This window comes from Engystomops pustulosus, chromosome 6, assembly GCF_040894005.1.
Source record: "Engystomops pustulosus chromosome 6, aEngPut4.maternal, whole genome shotgun sequence".
NCBI lineage: Eukaryota > Metazoa > Chordata > Amphibia > Anura > Leptodactylidae > Engystomops > Engystomops pustulosus.
In genome coordinates, this window is record NC_092416.1 from 71,022,674 (window position 1) to 71,045,644 (window position 22,971).

Sequence of the window (22,971 nt, forward strand, 5' to 3'; positions counted from 1 at the left end):
TATAGTGGTGAGTGTAGCCTGGGGCGTGTAGTCCCCAGTAGATGAATAGTATATAGTGGTAAATGTAGCATGGGACTTGTAGTCCCCAGTAGATGAATAGTATATAGTGGTGAGTATAGCCTGGAACGTGTAGTCCACAGTAGATGAATATTATATAGTGGTGAGTGTAGCCTGGGACGTGTAGTCCACAGTAGATGAATAGTATATAGTGGTGAGTGTAGCCTGGGACGTGTAGTCCACAGTAGATGAATAGTATATAGTGGTGAGTGTAGCCTGGGACGTGTAGTCTCCCGTAGATGAATAGTATATAGTGGTGAGTGTAGCCTGGGACTTGTAGTACCCAGTAGATGAATAGTATATAGTGGTGAGTGTAGCCTGGGACTTGTAGTCCACAGTAGATGAATAGTATATAGTGGTGAGTGTAGCCTGGGACATGTAGTCCCCAGTAGATGAATAGTATATAGTGGTGAGTGTAGCCTGGGACGTGTAGTCTCCCATAGATGAATAGTATATAGTGGTGAGTGTAGCCTGGGACTTGTAGTCCACAGTAGATGAATAGTATATAGTGGTGAGTGTAGCCTGGGACGAGTAGTCCCCAGTATATGAATAGTATATAGTAATGAGTGTAGCCTGGGACGTGTAGTCCCCAGTAGATGAATAGTATATAGTGGTGAGTATAGCCTGGGAGTTGTAGTCCCCAGTAGATGAATAGTATATAGTGGTGAGTGTAGCCTGGGACGTGTAGTCCCCAGTAGATGAATAGTATATAGTGATGAGTGTAGCATGGGACTTGTAGTCCCCAGTAGATGAATAGTATATAGTGGTGAGAGTAGCCTGGAACGTGTAGTCCCCAGTAGATGAATAGTATATAGTGGTGAGTGTAGCCTGGGAATAGTAGTCCCCAGTAGATGAATAGTATATAGTGGTGAGAGTAGCCTGGGACTTGTAGTACCCAGTAGATAAATAGTATATAGTGGTGAGTGTAGCCTGGGGCGTGTAGTCCCCAGTAGATGAATAGTATATAGTGGTGAGTGTAGCATGGGACTTGTAGTCCCCAGTAGATGAATAGTATATAGTGGTGAGTATAGCCTGGAACGTGTAGTCCACAGTAGATGAATATTATATAGTGGTGAGTGTAGCCTGGGACGTGTAGTCCACAGTAGATGAATAGTATATAGTGGTGAGTGTAGCCTGGGACGTGTAGTCCACAGTAGATGAATAGTATATAGTGGTGAGTGTAGCCTGGGACGTGTAGTCTCCCGTAGATGAATAGTATATAGTGGTGAGTGTAGCCTGGGACTTGTAGTACCCAGTACATGAATAGTATATAGTGGTGAGTGTAGCCTGGGACTTGTAGTCCACAGTAGATGAATAGTATATAGTGGTGAGTGTAGCCTGGGACATGTAGTCCCCAGTAGATGAATAGTATATAGTGGTGAGTGTAGCCTGGGACGTGTAGTCTCCCATAGATGAATAGTATATAGTGGTGAGTGTAGCCTGGGACTTGTAGTCCCCAGTAGATGAATAGTATATAGTGGTGATTGTAGCCTGGGACGAGTAGTCCCCAGTATATGAATAGTATATAGTGGTGAGTGTAGCCTGGGACGTGTAGTACCCAGTAGATGAATAGTATATAGTGGTGAGTATAGCCTGGGAGTTGTAGTCCCCAGTAGATGAATAGTATATAGTGGTGAGTGTAGCCTGGGACGTGTAGTCCCCAGTAGATGAATAGTATATAGTGGTGAGAGTAGCCTGGGACTTGTAGTCCCCAGTAGATAAATAGTATATAGTGGTGAGTGTAGCCTGGGGCGTGTAGTCCCCAGTAGATGAATAGTATATAGTGGTAAATGTAGCATGGGACTTGTAGTCCCCAGTAGATGAATAGTATATAGTGGTGAGTATAGCCTGGAACGTGTAGTCCACAGTAGATGAATATTATATAGTGGTGAGTGTAGCCTGGGACGTGTAGTCCACAGTAGATGAATAGTATATAGTGGTGAGTGTAGCCTGGGACGTGTAGTCCACAGTAGATGAATAGTATATAGTGGTGAGTGTAGCCTGGGACGTGTAGTCTCCCGTAGATGAATAGTATATAGTGGTGAGTGTAGCCTGGGACTTGTAGTACCCAGTAGATGAATAGTATATAGTGGTGAGTGTAGCCTGGGACTTGTAGTCCACAGTAGATGAATAGTATATAGTGGTGAGTGTAGCCTGGGACATGTAGTCCCCAGTAGATGAATAGTATATAGTGGTGAGTGTAGCCTGGGACGTGTAGTCCACAGTAGATGAATAGTATATAGTGGTGAGTGTAGCCTGGGACGTGTAGTCTCCCGTAGATGAATAGTATATAGTGGTGAGTGTAGCCTGGGACTTGTAGTACCCAGTAGATGAATAGTATATAGTGGTGAGTGTAGCCTGGGACTTGTAGTCCACAGTAGATGAATAGTATATAGTGGTGAGTGTAGCCTGGGACATGTAGTCCCCAGTAGATGAATAGTATATAGTGGTGAGTGTAGCCTGGGACGTGTAGTCTCCCATAGATGAATAGTATATAGTGGTGAGTGTAGCCTGGGACTTGTAGTCCCCAGTAGATGAATAGTATATAGTGGTGATTGTAGCCTGGGACGAGTAGTCCCCAGTATATGAATAGTATATAGTGGTGAGTGTAGCCTGGGACGTGTAGTCCCCAGTAGATGAATAGTATATAGTGGTGAGTATAGCCTGGGAGTTGTAGTCCCCAGTAGATGAATAGTATATAGTGGTGAGTGTAGCCTGGGACGTGTAGTCCCCAGTAGATGAATAGTATATAGTGATGAGTGTAGCATGGGACTTGTAGTCCCCAGTAGATGAATAGTATATAGTGGTGAGAGTAGCCTGGGACGTGTAGTCCCCAGTAGATGAATAGTATATAGTGGTGAGTGTAGCCTGGGAATAGTAGTCCCCAGTAGATGAATAGTATATAGTGGTGAGAGTAGCCTGGGACTTGTAGTCCCCAGTAGATAAATAGTATATAGTGGTGAGTGTAGCCTGGGACATGTAGTCCCCAGTAGATGAATAGTATATAGTGGTGAGTGTAGCATGGGACTTGTAGTCCCCAGTAGATGAATAGTATATAGTGGTGAGTATAGCCTGGAACGTGTAGTCCACAGTAGATGAATATTATATAGTGGTGAGTGTAGCCTGGGACGTGTAGTCCACAGTAGATGAATAGTATATAGTGGTGAGTGTAGCCTGGGACGTGTAGTCCACAGTAGATGAATAGTATATAGTGGTGAGTGTAGCCTGGGACGTGTAGTCTCCCGTAGATGAATAGTATATAGTGGTGAGTGTAGCCTGGGACTTGTAGTACCCAGTAGATGAATAGTATATAGTGGTGAGTGTAGCCTGGGACTTGTAGTCCACAGTAGATGAATAGTATATAGTGGTGAGTGTAGCCTGGGACATGTAGTCCCCAGTAGATGAATAGTATATAGTGGTGAGTGTAGCCTGGGACGAGTAGTCCCCAGTATATGAATAGTATATAGTGGTGAGTGTAGCCTGGGACGTGTAGTCCCCAGTAGATGAATAGTATATAGTGGTGAGTGTAGCCTGGGAGTTGTAGTCCCCAGTAGATGAATAGTATATAGTGGTGAGTGTAGCCTGGGACGTGTAGTCCCCAATAGATGAATAGTATATAGTGGTGAGTGTAGCCTGGGACGTGTAGTCCCCAGTAGATGAATAGTATATAGTGGTGAGTGTAGCCTGGGACGTGTAGTCCCCAGTATATGAATAGTATATAGTGGTGAGTGTAGCCTGGGACGTGTAGTCCCCAGTAGATGAATAGTATATAGTGGTGAGTGTAGCCTGGGAATAGTAGTCCCCAGTAGATGAATAGTATATAGTGGTGAGTATAGCCTGGGAGTTGTAATCCCCAGTAGATGAATAGTATATAGTGGTGAGTGTAGCCTGGGACGTGTAGTCCCCAGTAGATGAATAGTATATAGTGGTGAGTGTAGCCTGGGACGTGCAGTCCCCAGTGGATGAATAGTATATAGTGGTAATTGTAGCCTGGGACGTGTAGTCCCCAATAGATGAATAGTACATAGGGTGAGTGTAGCCTGGGACTTGTAGTCCCCAGTAGATAAATAGTATATAGTGGTGAGTGTAGCCTGGGACTTCTAGTCCCCAGTAGATGAATAGTATATAGTGGTAAGTATAGCCTGGGAGTTGTAGTCCCCAGTAGATGAATAGTATATAGTAGTGAGTGTATCCTGGGACGTGTAGTCCCCAGTAGATGAATAGTATATAGTGGTGAGTGTAGCCTGGGACGTGTAGTCCCCAGTAGATGAATAGTATATAGTGATGAGTGTAGCCTGGGACGTGTAGTCCCCAGTAGATGAATAGTATATAGTGGTGAGTGTAGCCTGAAACGTGTAGTCCCCAGTAGATGAATAGTATATAGTGGTGAGTGTAGCCTGGGACGTGTAGTCCCCAGTAGATGAATAGTATATAGTGGTGAGTGTAGCCTGGGACGTGTAGTCCCCAGTAGATGAATAGTATATAGTGGTGAGTGTAGCATGGGAGTTATAGTCCCCAGAAGATGATTAGTATATAGTGGTGAGTGTAGCCTGGGACGTGTAGTACCCAGTAGATGAATAGTATATAGTGGTGAGTGTAGCCTGCGACGTGTAGTCCCCAATAGATGAATAGTATATAGTGGTGAGTGTAGCCTGGGTCGTGTAGTCCCCAGTAGATGAATAGTATATAGTGGTGAGTGTAGCCTGGGACGTGTAGTCCCCAATAGATGAATAGTATATAGTGGTGAGTGTAGCCTGGGACGTGTAGTCCCCAGTAGATGAATAGTATATAGTGGTAATTGTAGCCTGGGACGTGTAGTCCCCAGTAGATGAATAGTACATAGGGTGAGTGTAGCCTGGGACTTGTAGTCCCCAGTAGATAAATAGTATATAGTGGTGAGTGTAGCCTGGGACGTGTAGTCCCCAGTAGATGAATAGTATATAGTGGTGAGTGTAGCATGGGACTTGTAGTCCCCAGTAGATGAATAGTATATAGTGGTGAGTATAGCCTGGAACGTGTAGTCCACAGTAGATGAATATTATATAGTGGTGAGTGTAGCCTGGGACGTGTAGTCCATAGTAGATGAATAGTATATAGTGGTGAGTGTAGCCTGGGACGTGTAGTCCACAGTAGATGAATAGTATATAGTGGTGAGTGTAGCCTGGGACGTGTAGTCTCCCGTAGATTAATAGTATATAGTGGTGAGTGTAGCCTGGGACTTGTAGTACCCAGTAGATGAATAGTATATAGTGGTGAGTGTAGCCTGGGACTTGTATTCCACAGTAGATGAATAGTATATAGTGGTGAGTGTAGCCTGGGACATGTAGTCCCCAGTAGATGAATAGTATATAGTGGTGAGTGTAGCCTGGGACGTGTAGTCTCCCATAGATGAATAGTATATAGTGGTGAGTGTAGCCTGGGACTTGTAGTCCCCAGTAGATGAATAGTATATAGTGGTGAGTGTAGCCTGGGACGAGTAGTCCCCAGTATATGAATAGTATATAGTGGTGAGTGTAGCCTGGGACGTGTAGTCCCCAGTAGATGAATAGTATATAGTGGTGAGTATAGCCTGGGAGTTGTAGTCCCCAGTAGATGAATAGTATATAGTGGTGAGTGTAGCCTGGGACGTGTAGTCCCCAATAGATGAATAGTATATAGTGGTGAGTGTAGCCTGGGACATGTAGTCCCCAGTAGATGAATAGTATATAGTGGTGAGTGTAGCCTGGGACGTGTAGTCCCCAGTAGATGAATAGTATATAGTGGTAATTGTAGCCTGGGACGTGTAGTCCCCAGTAGATGAATAGTATATAGTGGTGGAGTGTAGCCTGGGAGTTGTAGTCCCCGGTAGATGAATAGTATATAGTGGTGAGTGTAGCCTGGGAATAGTAGTCCCCAGTAGATGAATAGTATATAGTGGTGAGTATAGCCTGGGAGTTGTAGTCCCCAGTAGATGAATAGTATATAGTGGTGAGTGTAGCCTGGGACGTGTAGTCCCCAGTAGATGAATAGTATATAGTGGTACTTGTAGGCTGGGACGTGTAGTCCCCAGTAGATGAATAGTACATAGGGTGAGTGTAGCCTGGGAGTTGTAGTTCCCAGTAGATAAATAGTATATAGTGGTGAGTGTAGCCTGGGACGTGTAGTCCCCAGTAGATGAATAGTATATAGTGGTAATTGTAGCCTGGGACGTGTAGTCCCCAGTAGATGAATAGTATATAGTGGTGAGTGTAGCCTGGGACTTGTAGTCCCCAGTAGATAAATAGTATATAGTGGTGAGTGTAGCCTGGGACTTCTAGTCCCCAGTAGATGAATAGTATATAGTGGTGAGTATAGCCTGGGAGTTGTAGTCCCCAGTAGATGAATAGTATATAGTGGTGAGTGTAGCCTGGGATGTGTAGTCCCCAGTAGTTGAATAGAATATAGTGGTGAGTGTAGCCTGGGACGTGTAGTCCCCAGTAGATGAATAGTATATAGTGGTGAGTGTAGCCTGGGAGTTGTAGTCCCCAGTAGATGAATAGTATATAGTGGTAAGTATAGCCTGGGAGTTGTAGTCCCCAGTAGATGAATAGTATATAGTAGTGAGTGTATCCTGGGACGTGTAGTCCCCAGTAGATGAATAGTATATAGTGGTGAGTGTAGCCTGGGACGTGTAGTCCCCAGTAGATGAATAGTATATAGTGGTGAGTGTAGCCTGGGACGTGTAGTCCCCAGTAGATGAATAGTATATAGTGGTGAGTGTAGCCTGGGAATTGTAGTCCACAGTAGATGAATAGTATATAGTGATGAGTGTAGCCTGGGACGTGTAGTCCCCAGTAGATGAATAGTATATAGTGGTAATTGTAGCCTGGGACGTGTAGTCCCCAGTAGATGAATAGTATATAGTGGTGAGTGTAGCCTGGGACGTGTAGTCCCCAGTAGATGAATAGTATATAGTGGTAATTGTAGCCTGGGACGTGCAGTCCCCAGTAGTTGAATAGTATATAGTGGTGAGTGTAGCCTGGGACGTGTAGTCCCCAGTAGATGAATAGTATATAGTGGTGAGTGTAGCCTGGGACGTGTAGTCCCCAGTAGATGAATAGTATATAGTGGTGAGTGTAGCCTGGGACGTGTAGTCCCCAGTAGATGAATAGTATATAGTGGTGAGTGTAGCCTGGGACGTGTAGTCCACAGTAGATGAATAGTATATAGTGATGAGTGTAGCCTGGGACGTGTAGTCCCCAGTAGATGAATAGTATATAGTGGTAATTGTAGCCTGGGACGTGTAGTCCCCAGTAGATGAATAGTATATAGTGGTGAGTGTAGCCTGGGACGTGTAGTCCCCAGTAGATGAATAGTATATAGTGGTTATTGTAGCCTGGGACGTGCAGTCCCCAGTAGTTGAATAGTATATAGTGGTGAGTGTAGCCTGGGACGTGTAGTCCCCAGTAGATGAATAGTATATAGTGGTGAGTGTAGCCTGGGACGTGTAGTCCCCAGTAGATGAATAGTATATAGTGGTGAGTGTAGCCTGGGACGTGTAGTCCCCAGTAGATGAATAGTATATAGTGGTGAGTGTAGCCTGGGACGTGTAGTCCCCAGTAGATGAATAGTATATAGTGGTGAGTGTAGCCTGGGACGTGTAGTCCCCAGTAGATGAATAGTATATAGTGGTAATTGTAGCCTGGGACGTGCAGTCCCCAGTAGTTGAATAGTATATAGTGGTGAGTGTAGCCTGGGACGTGTAGTCCCCAGTAGATGAATAGTATATAGTGGTGAGTGTAGCCTGGGACGTGTAGTCCCCAGTAGATGAATAGTATATAGTGGTGAGTGTAGCCTGGGACGTGTAGTCCCCAGTAGATGAATAGTATATAGTGGTGAGTGTAGCATGGGAGTTATAGTCCCCAGAAGATGATTAGTATATAGTGGTGAGTGTAGCCTGGGACGTGTAGTACCCAGTAGATGAATAGTATATAGTGGTGAGTGTAGCCTGGGACGTGTAGTCCCCAATAGATGAATAGTATATAGTGGTGAGTGTAGCCTGGGACGTGTAGTCCCCAGTAGATGAATAGTATATAGTGGTGAGTGTAGCCTGGGACGTGTAGTCCACAGTAGATGAATAGTATATAGTGATGAGTGTAGCCTGGGACGTGTAGTCCCCAGTAGATGAATAGTATATAGTGGTAATTGTAGCCTGGGACGTGTAGTCCCCAGTAGATGAATAGTATATAGTGGTGAGTGTAGCCTGGGACGTGTAGTCCCCAGTAGATGAATAGTATATATTGGTAATTGTAGCCTGGGACGTGCAGTCCCCAGTAGTTGAATAGTATATAGTGGTGAGTGTAGCCTGGGACGTGTAGTCCCCAGTAGATGAATAGTATATAGTGGTGAGTGTAGCCTGGGACGTGTAGTCCCCAGTAGATGAATAGTATATAGTGGTGAGTGTAGCCTGGGACGTGTAGTCCCCAGTAGATGAATAGTATATAGTGGTGAGTGTAGCATGGGAGTTATAGTCCCCAGAAGATGATTAGTATATAGTGGTGAGTGTAGCCTGGGACGTGTAGTACCCAGTAGATGAATAGTATATAGTGGTGAGTGTAGCCTGGGACGTGTAGTCCCCAATAGATGAATAGTATATAGTGGTGAGTGTAGCCTGGGTCGTGTAGTACCCAGTAGATGAATAGTATATAGTGGTGAGTGTAGCCTGGGACGTGTAGTCCCCAATAGATGAATAGTATATAGTGGTGAGTGTAGCCTGGGACGTGTAGTCCCCAGTAGATGAATAGTATATAGTGGTGAGTGTAGCCTGGGACGTGTAGTCCCCAATAGATGAATAGTATGTAGTGGTGAGTGTAGCCTGGGACGTGTAGTCCCCAGTAGATGAATAGTATATAGTGGTGAGTGTAGCCTGGGACGTGTAGTCCCCAGTAGATGAATAGTATATAGTGGTAATTGTAGCCTGGGACGTGTAGTCCCCAGTAGATGAATAGTATATAGTGGTGAGTGTAGCATGGGACGTGTAGTCCCCAGTAGATTAATAGTATATAGTGGTAATTGTAGCCTGGGACGTGTAGTCCCCAGTAGATGAATAGTATATAGTGGTGAGTGTAGCCTGGGGCGTGTAGTCCCCAGTAGATGAATAGTATATAGTGGTGAGTGTAGCCTGGGACGTGTAGTCCCCAGTAGATGAATAGTATATAGTGGTGAGTGTAGCCTGGGACGTGTAGTCCCCAGTAGTTGAATAGTATATAGTGGTGAGTGTAGCCTGGGACGTGTAGTCCCCAGTAGATGAATAGTATATAGTGGTGAGTGTAGCCTGGGACGTGTAGTCCCCAGTAGATGAATAGTATATAGTGGTGAGTGTAGCCTGGGACGTGTAGTCCCCAGTAGATGAATAGTATATAGTGGTGAGTGTAGCATGGGAGTTATAGTCCCCAGAAGATGATTAGTATATAGTGGTGAGTGTAGCCTGGGACGTGTAGTACCCAGTAGATGAATAGTATATAGTGGTGAGTGTAGCCTGGGACGTGTAGTCCCCAATAGATGAATAGTATATAGTGGTGAGTGTAGCCTGGGTCGTGTAGTACCCAGTAGATGAATAGTATATAGTGGTGAGTGTAGCCTGGGACGTGTAGTCCCCAATAGATGAATAGTATATAGTGGTGAGTGTAGCCTGGGACGTGTAGTCCCCAGTAGATGAATAGTATATAGTGGTGAGTGTAGCCTGGGACGTGTAGTCCCCAATAGATGAATAGTATGTAGTGGTGAGTGTAGCCTGGGACGTGTAGTCCCCAGTAGATGAATAGTATATAGTGGTGAGTGTAGCCTGGGACGTGTAGTCCCCAGTAGATGAATAGTATATAGTGGTAATTGTAGCCTGGGACGTGTAGTCCCCAGTAGATGAATAGTATATAGTGGTGAGTGTAGCATGGGACGTGTAGTCCCCAGTAGATTAATAGTATATAGTGGTAATTGTAGCCTGGGACGTGTAGTCCCCAGTAGATGAATAGTATATAGTGGTGAGTGTAGCCTGGGGCGTGTAGTCCCCAGTAGATGAATAGTATATAGTGGTGAGTGTAGCCTGGGACGTGTAGTCCCCAGTAGGTGAATAGTATATAGTGGTGAGAGTAGCCTGGGACGTGTAGTCCCCAGTAGATGAATAGTATATAGTGGTGAGAGTAGCCTGGGACTTGTAGTCCCCAGTAGATGAATAGTATATAGTGGTGAGTGTAGCCTGGGACGTGTAGTCCCCAGTAGATGAATAGTTTATAGTGGTGAGTGTAGCCTGGGACGTGTAGTCCCCAGTAGATGAATAGTATATAGTGGTGAGTGTAGCCTGGGAGTTGTAGTCCCCAGTAGATGAATAGTATATAGTGGTGAGAGTAGCCTGGGACGCGTAGTCCCCAATAGATGAATAGTATATAGTGGTGAGTGTAGCATGGGACTTGTAGTCCCCAGTAGATGAATAGTATATAGTGGTGAGTGTAGCCTGGGACGTGTAGTCCCCAGTAGATGAATAGTTTATAGTGGTGAGTGTAGCCTGGGACGTGTAGTCCCCAGTAGATGAATAGTAGATAGTGGTGAGAGTAGCCTGGGACGTGTAGTCCCCAATAGATGAATAGTATATAGTGGTGAGTGTAGCATGGGACTTGTAGTCCCCAGTAGATGAATAGTATATAGTGGTGAGTGTAGCCTGGGACGTGTAGTCCCCAGTAGATGAATAGTATGTAGTGGTGAGTGTAGCCTGGGACGTATAGTCCCCAGTAGATGAATAGTATATAGTGGTGAGTGTAGCCTGGGTCGTGTAGTCCCCAGTAGATGAATAGTATATAGTGGTGAGTGTAGCCTGGGACGTGCAGTCCCCAATAGATGAATAGTATATAGTGGTGAGTGTAGCCTGGGTCGTGTAGTCCCCAGTAGATGAATAGTATATAGTGGTGAGTGTAGCCTGGGACGTGTAGTCCCCAATAGATGAATAGTATATAGTGATGAGTGTAGCATGGGACTTGTAGTCCCCAGTAGATGAATAGTATATAGTGGTGAGAGTAGCCTGGGACATGTAGTACCCAGTAGATGAATAGTATATAGTGGTGAGTGTAGCCTGGGACTTGTAGTCCCCAGTAGTTGAATAGTATATAGTGGTGAGTGCAGTCTGGGATTTGTAGTCCCCAGTAGATGAATAGTATATAGTGGTGAGAGTAGCCTGGGACGTGTAGTCCCCAGTAGATGAATAGTATATAGTGGTGATTGTAGCCTGGGATGTGTAGTCCCCAGTAGTTGAATACTATATAGTGGTGAGTGTAGCCTGGGACGTGTAGTCCCCAGTAGATGAATAGTATATAGTGGTGATTGTAGCCTGGGATGTGTAGTCCCCAGTAGTTGAATACTATATAGTGGTGAGTATATCCTTGGAGTTGTAGTCCATAGCAGGTGAATCTTGTATAGGGGTGAGCATATCCTGGGACTTGTAGTCCTCAGCAGGTTTGATAGTAAGAATGAGACTCCTGCAGAGTTCCTGCCGCTCAGGTGTGCCTGCTCCCATGCTGGGCACAACAAGAAGTGTGCCAGGCTGCGGCCACTAGAGGTCACAGGAAGCCACATCCAGGTTTTACAGCCATTCCCAGCTCCTGTCTACTTGGCTCCAGTCCGTGTTTCGTGCTCTGCTCCTGCTTAGAAATAAGAATATTCAATAATAAAACCCCAGGATCAGACAAGTTTGATGGCGCATGTGCAGAGGTAACGTCCAAAACTCACATTTTCCTTTACCTGAAAAGTCACCCAAAGCACAAGTGCAGGTAAGAGACTTCCCTGGCAGCTGCCATCCTGCCATGCCTGGAGAGGGATTAAAGGGAAGGGCGAGTGCTGGGCACAAGTTAACCCTTAGGGGTGCTGGGGGATGTGTAGTATGCTGGTAAGTGGTGCAACCCAGGGAGACAGCTGCTAGCAGACCAGTGCCCAGGTGCCATGTCCTCTGCCTTTTCAGTTCTGGGGCTACTCATAGGGCACTGATGTTCTACTGGAAGGGGCAGTAGAAAGTGTGGAAAGTTTCCCTATCACAGGCACTGGGAGCTACCAGCAGGCTGCACTCAGGAGACGCGTCTCATTGCTGGGGTGCCAGGAAAGTGATCGACAGCTGTAACTTTCAAGCGGTTCTGCAGCAGCATAGCTGTGCTGCCAGCGGAGGGGTTGCTATGGGTGCAGCTGCCCGGAGGAGGTGGCAGGGGGTGTGTGTACAGGCAGGGAGGGGGGATTGGAACCGTGCATTTTTGGTCAATGTCACACTCCTATTTTTGAGCCCGGGACAGGGAACAGGTGCCCGATCTGTCAGTCACTCTGCACTGGGACAGAACACACTTTGGAGCGCTGACTTATTATATAAAAAGAAACCGAGGATTCCACTGTTTTATTCTTTTTTCATGTTTCTGGGCAAAAAAAGCTGGAAGTTGTGTGAAGTGCGGTGACACCTGATGACAGAAGGAGAGGAGCCCCAGTAAGTAAGCCAGCCCCCCATCATCTGAGAAGTTTTCATACTTCTATGCCTGTCTCTTATGCAGGGAGTATATGATCCACTCCACACACTTCTCACCAAATCAGACCTTGTCTTCTCTTACTATTTGCAGTTTGGGAAGTTACTTGGTTCTTTATTCTCTACACTTTAGTAAAGTTAAATATAATGTGTCTGGGACTAAGTGACTATCTCATATGTGATCTTTTGCAGTGATTGTCTCACTGTATGCCCCTGTTCACACAGCGTCTTCTTGCCTCTCTATTACAGTATATGCCCCTGTTCACACAGGGCTAGCTGAGCCCATGTACAGCAGCTCCGCCCATCCCATGCTGCAGGTCACGTGGGACGCTTCTGGCAGTACTGGCTGCCCTTATCTAATGTGTCTTCTGTGTCTGCATTGTGCGACACTGCTCATGCTCGTCGGATTTCAGGCTCGCACACTGAGCACCGTGAGACGCTGCAGACTTCAATCTATGTGAGTTATTCCTATACAGAGGAGGACGTCAGTTAGCATATGGGGACTGTACTCCGGATGTTACAGGTGTGATGTATTGATTTTAATGATGCAATTAATGGATATAGGAATATTCCTGCACTTTATTCATGTATTCTTCACTTTTGAGCACTTGCACTTTATGAATATTGCTGTATGTATGAATTTGGGGTACTTTTCTAATCATGTGTGCACTTGATTTAGTGTTCTTTACTTATTGCTGTACTTCCTGTGTATTCATGGAGCACTATGTGTTTGCTATATATACTTTGTATATAGGCTGCTTGAGAAAGGTTATCCACCGAAACGTCGTACAAGGAATAAAGTTCCCCTGTTTCACTTGAATTTGGATTTGGAGTGCTGCTTTTTTTTCCTTTGGTTGTACCTATCTATGGTGTGATAATAAATCACTGTATGTGCAGGAGTTATTGTAATGACCTGGACTCTGGTCCCATTATTGTTCTTATTTGATCCTAATATCTAATCCATGTGCTGCTCCTATGGGGAAGCGCTCTGCTGCCACCTCTCTTTCCAATGTCAGCTGCAGAAGCCACTTTCTGGGGAATATTGTTGAACCCGGAGTAATCAAGTTTCTGCGATCTTGTGCCTTCTCTCTCCTGTTTAATTTATTAGACTGGTTATTTATTCTGTTGATGATAATCTGTTGCTGGTTTCCATAGAGATGTCAACGGATCTCTTTCAGAAATCACACTGTGTATAACACCGGGGCACTTTAAAGGGCCAGTCTGATGTGTGCAGACAGTAGCCGGGAAGTTTTCTGAGGTTGTTTAAGTCTACAATATATTTTGTTTTATGGAAGGGAGGTTGCACTCGCAGTTCTGTGCCAAGCCGAGCTTATTATGGCTAACACAAAGTCATGGCTTTGATCCTCAAGTTGCATCATTATTTAAAATAGATCATTTTTCTCTCCCCCAGCTGAAAATCTCAAAAACCTTTCAAGATCAAAGACTTTGGCGAAGAACTATTGTTTTAAAAGAGTGAACTTAAAAACAATACAGTCTTTTTTTTTAATCTTTTTATGAATGAGGTTTCCATGATCTGCTCGTTTTGACCTAAATGAGGAATTTTTAGCAATAAAAACAAATCTGCTCGAGTATAATGTTGTGTTATACTTAATCCTTATGATGTATAAACAGCTTCAAAGCAGCCCCCGGTGTGAGCTGCGGACGTTCAGATCTGGAGATTTTATTCTGCTATAAGCCAAGTTTATAGTGAATCAACAAACAACATTGGGAACTTGATCAGACTCGTGTAAGCAGAACATACATGTGTGTGGATGGGAGGTGTGTGTACTTCTTTGTGTATATGGTGTATATTGGACGAGTAAGTATTTGTGTCTGAGTAAATATGTTGTGTGCCTCTTGAAGTGTTTATAAGGTGTGTTAGTGTTGTCTATGTTCCTGTATTTGTTACTATGTGGCCTGTTTTAGCATGTAAAAACAATGTTTTTGTATGTACCTGTGTCACTTTTGTATGTTGTGTGTATTTGTGTCTATACTGTGAGGTGTGTTGTGTTTATACATTGTGTGATAGGATACAACTGTGTCTATGTTGTATGCTTTTGTCATGTAAGTTCATGTTCATGTAAGTTTGTGTATTCTTTGAAGTTGTAACTGTACGTGCGTGTCTATTTTGTGTGTTTGTATCATGTAAGTGTATGGATTCTTCCGAGAGTACATGTACATCTGTGTCTATGATGTGTGTATGTATTCTTCTAGGTTACTGTACGTCAGTTTATGTTTTGTGTTTGTGTCATGTATTTCTCTGAGTTGTGAATGTACATGTGTTATTATTATTATTGCATGTGTGTGTCGGTATATGCATATATCTGTGTTATGTACTGTTTGTGAGTGTACCATTTACAATAGACGTCCCTTTAAAATGACTATAAATATAAAGTTTAGTACAATATAGGGGTCTGTGCATTGTAAACTTCATTAGCAGACGCTGTTGTAACCCCGGCTTCTGCAGATCAGATTATGATTTTTTTTCTCCAATAAAACATAAATCACAGTCGGTGTGTAAATGTATAATGAGATGTGGCCTTAACCAAAACCAGAAACAAGCCCCTGTTCACCACCAGCCCTGATCCCCCTGGAAGGTCTGTTGCTTTTCCTTCTTTTTCATTGCCTCCCCAGGACTTTGTTACCATGTAGATGTCTCCGTGTGTGTTATTTGTGTCTTTTTTCCTTTAATGATGCATTTTGTTTGTGTTTGTTTGCGTAATTTGGTTCCGATGCATAAATGACTGTGACAAGTTAGAAAAAAACAAAAAGGCTGTACAGCTTTAAACTCAGGAGTTTGCATATTCTCCTCGGATCTCTCCCCTTTGCTAATTATTGTGTTGTTTTCAGAGCAAATATGTCATATCCATGGCGACCAGGCAGGTTTATTGTCTTTGTGAAGGAATAGCTCACATAAGTAATTAATGACTTCTTTTTTTTTTCCTCTCTGGCTTAGGTTAAACAGATCATTCAGGGAAAGTCATATCTCCCCCCCTTCTGTTTTTTTTTTATAACACAGTGACACAAGAATATTAGCTAGTACAAGACAATACTTTAGTGGCAAAGTCGACGGCTTATTTTATTATTATTTTTTCTTTTAAGAGCTGTAGTGTCAGCTTCCAGACAGACGAGGTTGTCATCTTTACACAGTTAGCAATTTGGTTTGTGGTGCAGGAAATCCCTGTAAGAAGTGTTCAGTTGTAGAACAGAATTGAGGCGGCAGCATCCTGAAGGAATTTACAGTGAAATCCTCCCCATGGAACTTAGAACATCGAGGCTTCTTCTTCTTCTTTTTTTCTCTACAGCCGTATTCATTTTAGCAGGTTTTAATTGAAATGTTTACAAGACAGAAGGGCGAGAGGCGAGTCAGCACTGGATGGAAATCGTCCCATGTAATATTCCTAGATAAACCCATCCTTATTTCCAGAGGACATTGGGGGATTAGGGCCGAAAAGTTTTTGAAAGGTTTGTCTCAATGACTTCCAGTGCCCCGTATGTGAAATGACTGCGTTAGCAGCAGCTTCCTTATTAAAACCCTTAATCTTTTATCTAGCTAACCCAGCTATCCATATGGACGAATTAGTAGGATTAGCAATTTGTGTTTGTATTCCTTTTATTTAGAAGCTGAGCTCTTCTTTACAGAGATCTGCAGTCAAAGTGGTTCCCCATCTCTCATGCAAAGAATTTTGTGGTCAAAGTATGAAACTAGCAACTATGGGTCGGACTGCTTTAAAAGAATTCACTTGTTCCGTGCTGTCCCATTCCCCTCCCCCCCTTTTATATAAATGCTCACTTTTTTCACCCATCTGTAATTTATTGGAGACCGCACGCTGCGGAGTTGCTGTCATCTGGTTAAATTGGTCAAATGCAGAGTACAATGTAGCTTAGGATTGAGCCTTTTCCTGCTTGATATCTTCCTTAAAAAAGCTCAGTGCAGGGCTGCACTGTAGAGAGCGGTCCGGCGATGCGAGCAGCGTTGCTGGCTTATTTATATCTGTGTCGACATAACCCAGGCACTTTACATTGACACTTGTCCGTCTTGTTCAATAGAGCAGTCCGTTAACATGCATGTTAATATCCATTGAGTGAAACTTGCAATCGATATGCTCGTGTTTGGAATCTGCGTCTATTATGGCGTGCTTGCTGCGCTGCATCCGCTGCTAATTTTGCTTTAATTTTTGTGTTATAGGGTCATTTTCTAATAGAAAAGCCTCTTATTTATGATACGTCTGAATAGTGGTGTCCTTTATTCATTTTGTTTTTTAGTCTTTGTGTTTTTATGTGTCGGACTGTCTTGTGTTTAAGACAAAGTTTACTTGCTTAAAATGACTATTTTCTTCACTTTCATAGAGGTAGTCCTGCAGTCAGCTAGGTAAGAAAGCCTAGCAGCCAGGTTAACCCTCTTTGACAGAATACTGCAGCTTAAATGAAAGCAAGAATAAGAGAGAGAGAGAACATCGTAAATTTTGCTAAAATTAATCAGCCGTTTAAGGGCTTCCCATTAACGAGGTTTTCTAGGCAGGCTGCCTCCTCGCGTCCCCGGTCAAAGTCCGGGAGGGGGATGAGAAATTTGAAGAGGAATAATAAAAACAAAAGAAAGGGTGGAATTATAGAATATAAATCCTCAAGTGTCCTTGATCCATATTGTCAGATTTTTTTTTTTTTTGGTCTGATTTGTCCTGTGTGCCTTTGACAGAATAGGCACGTAGAGAAGAGAGCGACAGAGAGAGAGGGAAGGAGCGCGACGTGACGGTCCTTTGGAGCTCATTATCATTCTTAATAAGTCTTAAGGAATAAAGAGGAGCATTGAGTATAAATGCCGGGTAATCCTAACACTCCTCAAGGTGAGAGGAGTCTTAAGGACAAATAGGAAAGAAGGCAGAGGAGCGGAAAATAGCACTGGCCCTAAAAACCTATCTTGGTGAACAACAAGGACCATGGAAGAGGCTTCAGTGCAAGTTTCTTCTCTTTTCCCTAGAAATATATGAATGTCGATCAAAGGGGTGGAAGATTTCTTTGAGAAAGGAGAAAGCACTTAACAGTTTCATTAGAAAAATGAGATGGTTACGCTAGTCTCTCGTCGAAACCCTTTATCCTCTGTGGTCTTGAGAAGGAGACTGTAGACCTGAGTGATGCGCTGCTGTACTTGCCTGACACTGTCTTATATTATGTGTGTCTGGAGAAAGGGGGGTCCATTTTTCTTTTGTGTTTCTGCCCAAGTTCTGTCAATCTTTATAATACATGCGTTCCCCATGCGTTCTCACATTAATTCCTGGTCCCCAAACAAATTCCTGTAAGGTGTAATTCCTGCTCACGTCTCTTTTCTCTGAGCCGCTCGTATGCTGTTTCTTCTTGCAGCTCAGTTCCAAATCCTGGTCCCCCCAAATGTCCTTTATATCAGATCCTTCAAGGAGTTTCCCTTTCAACTAATAATCTTCATTTTCTTTAATCCTACTTTGCAGCTCTTTCAGCTTCCTTTTCTTTCATAAAATGAAAAGTTAGGCCCTGTGTGCCAGAATTTCACATGTCTAAGAACAGAGTTGTTGAAGTCGTCTTTAGTCTCCTCAGACCTGTTCCGGCAGGTAAATGACACGCTTGGACAAGTTGTAGTTCTGCTCAGGATTCCCAAAATAGAATTATTCAAAACTCTTTAGGGATGCCAAAAAGTCTGGGAAGCTGACCTGCAGATGTGCCCATTGGGACCAACTGCTACATAAGTCCATAACTAGTATTAAGGGAAGATCAGATTCCACCAATTTCGTTATAAAGTTTAAAAAGTACTGAGCAAAAAGTGTTCAGACCTGTGTCAAGTTTGCTGTTATCTTGTAGTATCCAAATTAAGACAATTTCCTAGGATTCAATTTCTATGTGCCATTCCTTCTCCATCTTTAAGGCAATAAGAATAAAGGCAACTGAACAACTGAGCAGTACATGTGTCCTAAAAGAAAAGAGAGATAAACCCCTGTTGGACACCTCTGTCATTAGCTTATCTCACTGTAAATAAAGGGATCGGGTACTTGAAATCCACCTGCCCAATCCTTAACTCAACACCTGTTGTCAGGTGAGAGTTGGGAGTCCATCATACACATTGGATGGTCGCCCAGTCTTTTCACAATTGGCCCATGAACGTTAAAAACTGGAAATTTATACATCCAGATCATATATTTAGTGTATTCAGATTACATTGGACAACTTTAATTAGCTTTCATTGTGAGAATATCTATAACCCAGACTCCTGTAACTGACATAAGAATGTGAAATCACATAGGAAAGAGGACCCAGGTAGATGAGGGCAATTCTCAAGAATTCTAAAGTGTCCTCAAGAATGTAAGATAACACTCAGGGTTGTATAATGGAGTAGCTATATTTCCACCTGCTACCATTTCTTATAAAAGGACATTATAAATATAAACAACATGCAGAGGTATGAAAATGAGTTTACCCATATAGTATTTGGCCTCATTGTGTGCATTTTGAGGCTAACATAACTGGAACTAGCTAGGCTTGTTAAAGGACACCTGTCATCAGGTCTCTGTCACAAATTCTGTCACTACTAGCTGTTGGAGCAGCTCACAAGGATTCCATCCCAGCATTTATCTAGTCAATTCATATATTAATCATTATAAAATCATCTCTTCTTTATTATGTAAATAAGGCTGGTCACATGGTCAGAGGCAGTGATGTCACCCCTGTTATCCCTCCCTTCTCCTCCTCCTGCTAATATCTGTGTGTAATGTATAGTAAAGTATTGCTGGTGTCTGTGCTTTATCTGCTGACATGCTCTCTCCTGCTATACACATGGCTGCATCCTGGAGCACTTGGGTCACACACAGGTTACAGGGGGTGTGGCCTCCAGCACCCGGAAGTACATAGGGCCACCTAGCGCCAGCTTCGTTATACAGTCATGTGTATAGGAGTATCTCATACACACAGGCTGCAGGGGGCGTGGCCGCCAGCACCAGGAAGCACATGGAGGAGCCATTACACCATTATACCTCACTTCATTATACAGGCTGTCAGTCATTTGTATAGGAGTATCTCATACACACAGGCTGCAAGGGGGGTGGCCTCCAGCACCAGGAAGCACATAGAGGAGCCATTACACCATTATATCTCACATCATTATACAGGCTGTCAGTCAAGCACTGGGGGATGTGGGGGGGACCCTTAGTAAATGAGCCCCAATGAATTCTATAACCAGACGCTGCGTTATACATAACGTACTTGCAGAAGGGTTAGGTTCATTTTACACAAAATTATACCTAAAGCATTGAAGTTGGATATTTTGTGGATGAAAAGGAAGTTTAAACAATTTGTGTTGCACCAATAATATGCACACTCGTGTTATGACCTATGTTCATAAAAGATCTGTGATTATTGTTTTCTTGTTTAATTTTTTATAGTGGTTTTTTAATTTTTTTAACTATTGGACAACTTGTATCCTTTAGACTAAAAATGAGGAACATTATAGTTCCTTTATTTTTCACAGTTAGAATACCAGTGAATTGGTCCAAACTCTTCTCTGCTTTTCCTGCTGTAAAAGATACCGGAAACTAAAACATTCATTCTTAAGAGAGTTCTTAAGTTATTTTTCCCATCATTGACATGTATGATTTTGGGATTTTTACTACGGTAAACTAAGGCTAGATGCACATGAACAAGACAATTATTGGCAATAAAGAGTTGACAATGTTTGTTTTTCACACATGATTTTCGTCCTCTTTGCTTCCTTCTTGGATCAGTTTGTCAGCTGTTTTTTAATGACAGAAAATGGATGAATTTTACAGTAAACTTTGTCACCCTTGAGTGTATAATAACAAACATCCAATTTTCTCAGGCAGCACACAGATGTCATCCGACTGTAGTCTGTTTTCTTCACGTACCCAATGATTTCTATTGGACAATGGGTTGTTGAAACTGGCTTGTCTAGGACATGCTCTACTGTTTGAAGGCCTCTTTCACACTGCCGTAACCCTTGCGAGCATACGCCTGAGAGGAAGGGGCACTGCTCACCCCTCTCCTTTACAGAGCGATGCACCCTGCTCGGCCGTAAATATGGAAAAAGATAGAGCATGCTCTATATTATTCCTGTGCGTATTACGGCAAGGTGCTACACCTGTGTGGTCATCGTACTGCCACCGGACGCCAAAGCCGTCTGTGGGGACTTTTATCTAACCACAAATTTGCCCCCCAACAATGGCTGTGTGAAAGCGGCATAAAAGAATAGATGCTCAGTCTGTTAAAATAATGGCTATGTGCACTGATCCATTATAAAGGATTACCTTTGGTGCAGCCATGGGCCGATCTGTCATACAATGGACAGAACATGGCTTAGAAACATCAACATACAGCCATTTAGTATCTGAAGGTAAAGTCACTGCAACTCACTGTTAACCTTTTGTTGAGGATATTGACTGAAGCATAAATGTCATCAACTTTTGGAGCAGATTGAAACATATCATGAGCAGTTTTAATCTCACTAATATTAGATACATAGCATACAAAAATATAAGATATTATATGGATATAAAGTTGTTCTAAGCAACATTTTTCAGTTATTCCTAGAAATAATAGGTGTTTTAACTACTATTTGTTGGTATTGTGTTGGTAACCATTTGTGAGGTAGGAATGTGGAATTACAATAACATAACAATGTTTGGTCTGGATGCTAACACTTGACCTCACACTGATGATACATTGTACACCCATTTTGAGTAATTTCACGAGGCAGAGCTGTCATCTAGAAATTTGCATTGTGCATTTAATGTAGCAGCTAGTTTTCCTAATGAAATTATCACAAGTGGATGGAAATCGTGTAGGCCCCTCTACAGGGAAGCGCGTCACACGGCACTAATTTCATAGCAATATTCATGAGAGAGCCATTTCATAGATTGGCCGAGCAGATGCTTTTACTCAAAAAATGTTCTAAGTTCCCTGATCCTCTCGAGCAGCTGGTTCAAAGTGGATCGTGTCCTCCCCCCTGAATAGTTGGGGCTTTTCTCAGTAGCGCTGGATTGGGGAGTCTCAGAAGGGACGTGCACTCAGGGCTTCAGAAAGATGAAATGTGGTAAGTTTATGAAAGTGTGTATTAAACGCTGTCCTGGGTCTCTAATTTCACTGCAGTATGCCAAAACACTGAGTTTCTTATTTCAGTTAGTGTGATCTTCAGGGAGGTTAATTTCCATGACGAACTGCAGGCCACGCGCTTAAAGGATTTATCTAATTAGAATGACACTTTTTCCCTCTTCCCTTTTTGGAGAAATATAAAGGACTAGAAAGGATATTTAAACAGTGGCGGGAGCAGCATCTGCTCGTATTTGGCTCCAACGTGCCTCTGTCATGTAAGACTTGCAAGATTTTCTTTTGTAGACTTTTATAAACAAGCCCTTAAGTACTCGGGTATATCATCTTGCTGCATTAAACATTTATTTTTCCAGCCTTTGCACCTGAATTTATCAATGGGTGGATTTTATGATGCATCTGCCATATGGTGGAAATACTATTTTAGGTTAATAGGTCTTCTCTGTCTGTTGTAAGGTCTTAGAAAAGATACTTTTTCATGAAATACTGTACCAGTTAGAAAATGTATCTGTAGAACTTATCTGTTTTTTTTTTCTTTATTTAAAAAAATGGAGTCTACATGTTTTAACTGCTAAAAACAGGCAGCACAAAAGTTATCTGAGTAGGCCTTGAGGCCATGTTCAAATGCTGCTTTTGATTTACGTTCATAGATTTTCCCCATCGCAGACGCGTTTAGTCTAAAACACTTGTGATTGGGAAGAGCAACACTTTTTGCATTGTTTACTGCAAAACACCAGTTGCTTGTTCCTGACAGTGTTTCGTGCTAAATGAATCAGGACAAGCTCCTCCCCGCTGTGCTTGAATTACATTTCTACATGCAGTTTAAATGCAATGTGTGAACATGGTCTGAGGGTGCATCCACAAGTTGCAGCAGTTGCATTTAGTTTTATTTTCTGATTTTAGCTACAGTTTCTTTCACCTATTAAAGGGGTTTCCACAGTATGGGCCTAACTTGCTGATCAGTGGGGGAACCCCTGTTGAACCCATAGTCTCTCCCTAGGTGAAGCAGACAGTCGGGCATGGCAGGGCTGCCCTGTTTATCTCTATGGAGCTGACGGAGATTGCTGATCTCCAGGTGCGACCAGCTGCTCTGCTTATTTTGGGGAACGACAAGAGGTGTGACTAGGGTATCCCATCAGACCTCATCTGATCCCCGTTCTTGTGATCTGTGGATAGGACCTAACTTGTTTTATGGGAAACCCCTTTAAATTTAATACTAAATACTAATACTAAAATTACATCAAAACTGTTCTTAGCATTGTAATTGTGATGCCATTTCAACAGTAGCATGTGAACACACCCTCCTCGGTAATTCTTGCTCATATGCATAT

The 22,971-nt window shown here is 43.1% G+C and overlaps 1 protein-coding gene across 4 annotated transcripts in view; it reads left to right on the top strand.

The window, feature by feature from the left end:
• Window positions 1-11,809: 11,809 nt before the first annotated feature.
• CASZ1 (castor zinc finger 1) overlaps window positions 11,810-22,971 on the top strand; it is a 180,860-nt gene continuing 169,698 nt past the window's right edge. Inside the window, exon 1 of one of the 4 annotated variants that reach the window (XM_072156451.1) lies at window positions 11,810-11,828. The gene's annotated coding sequence lies outside the window, so the exon portion shown is untranslated. Of the gene's footprint in view, window positions 11,829-12,365; window positions 12,524-12,924; window positions 13,083-22,971 lie in introns of those variants that run through there. The other 3 variants (XM_072156450.1, XM_072156449.1, XM_072156448.1) reach the window with 3 other exon arrangements.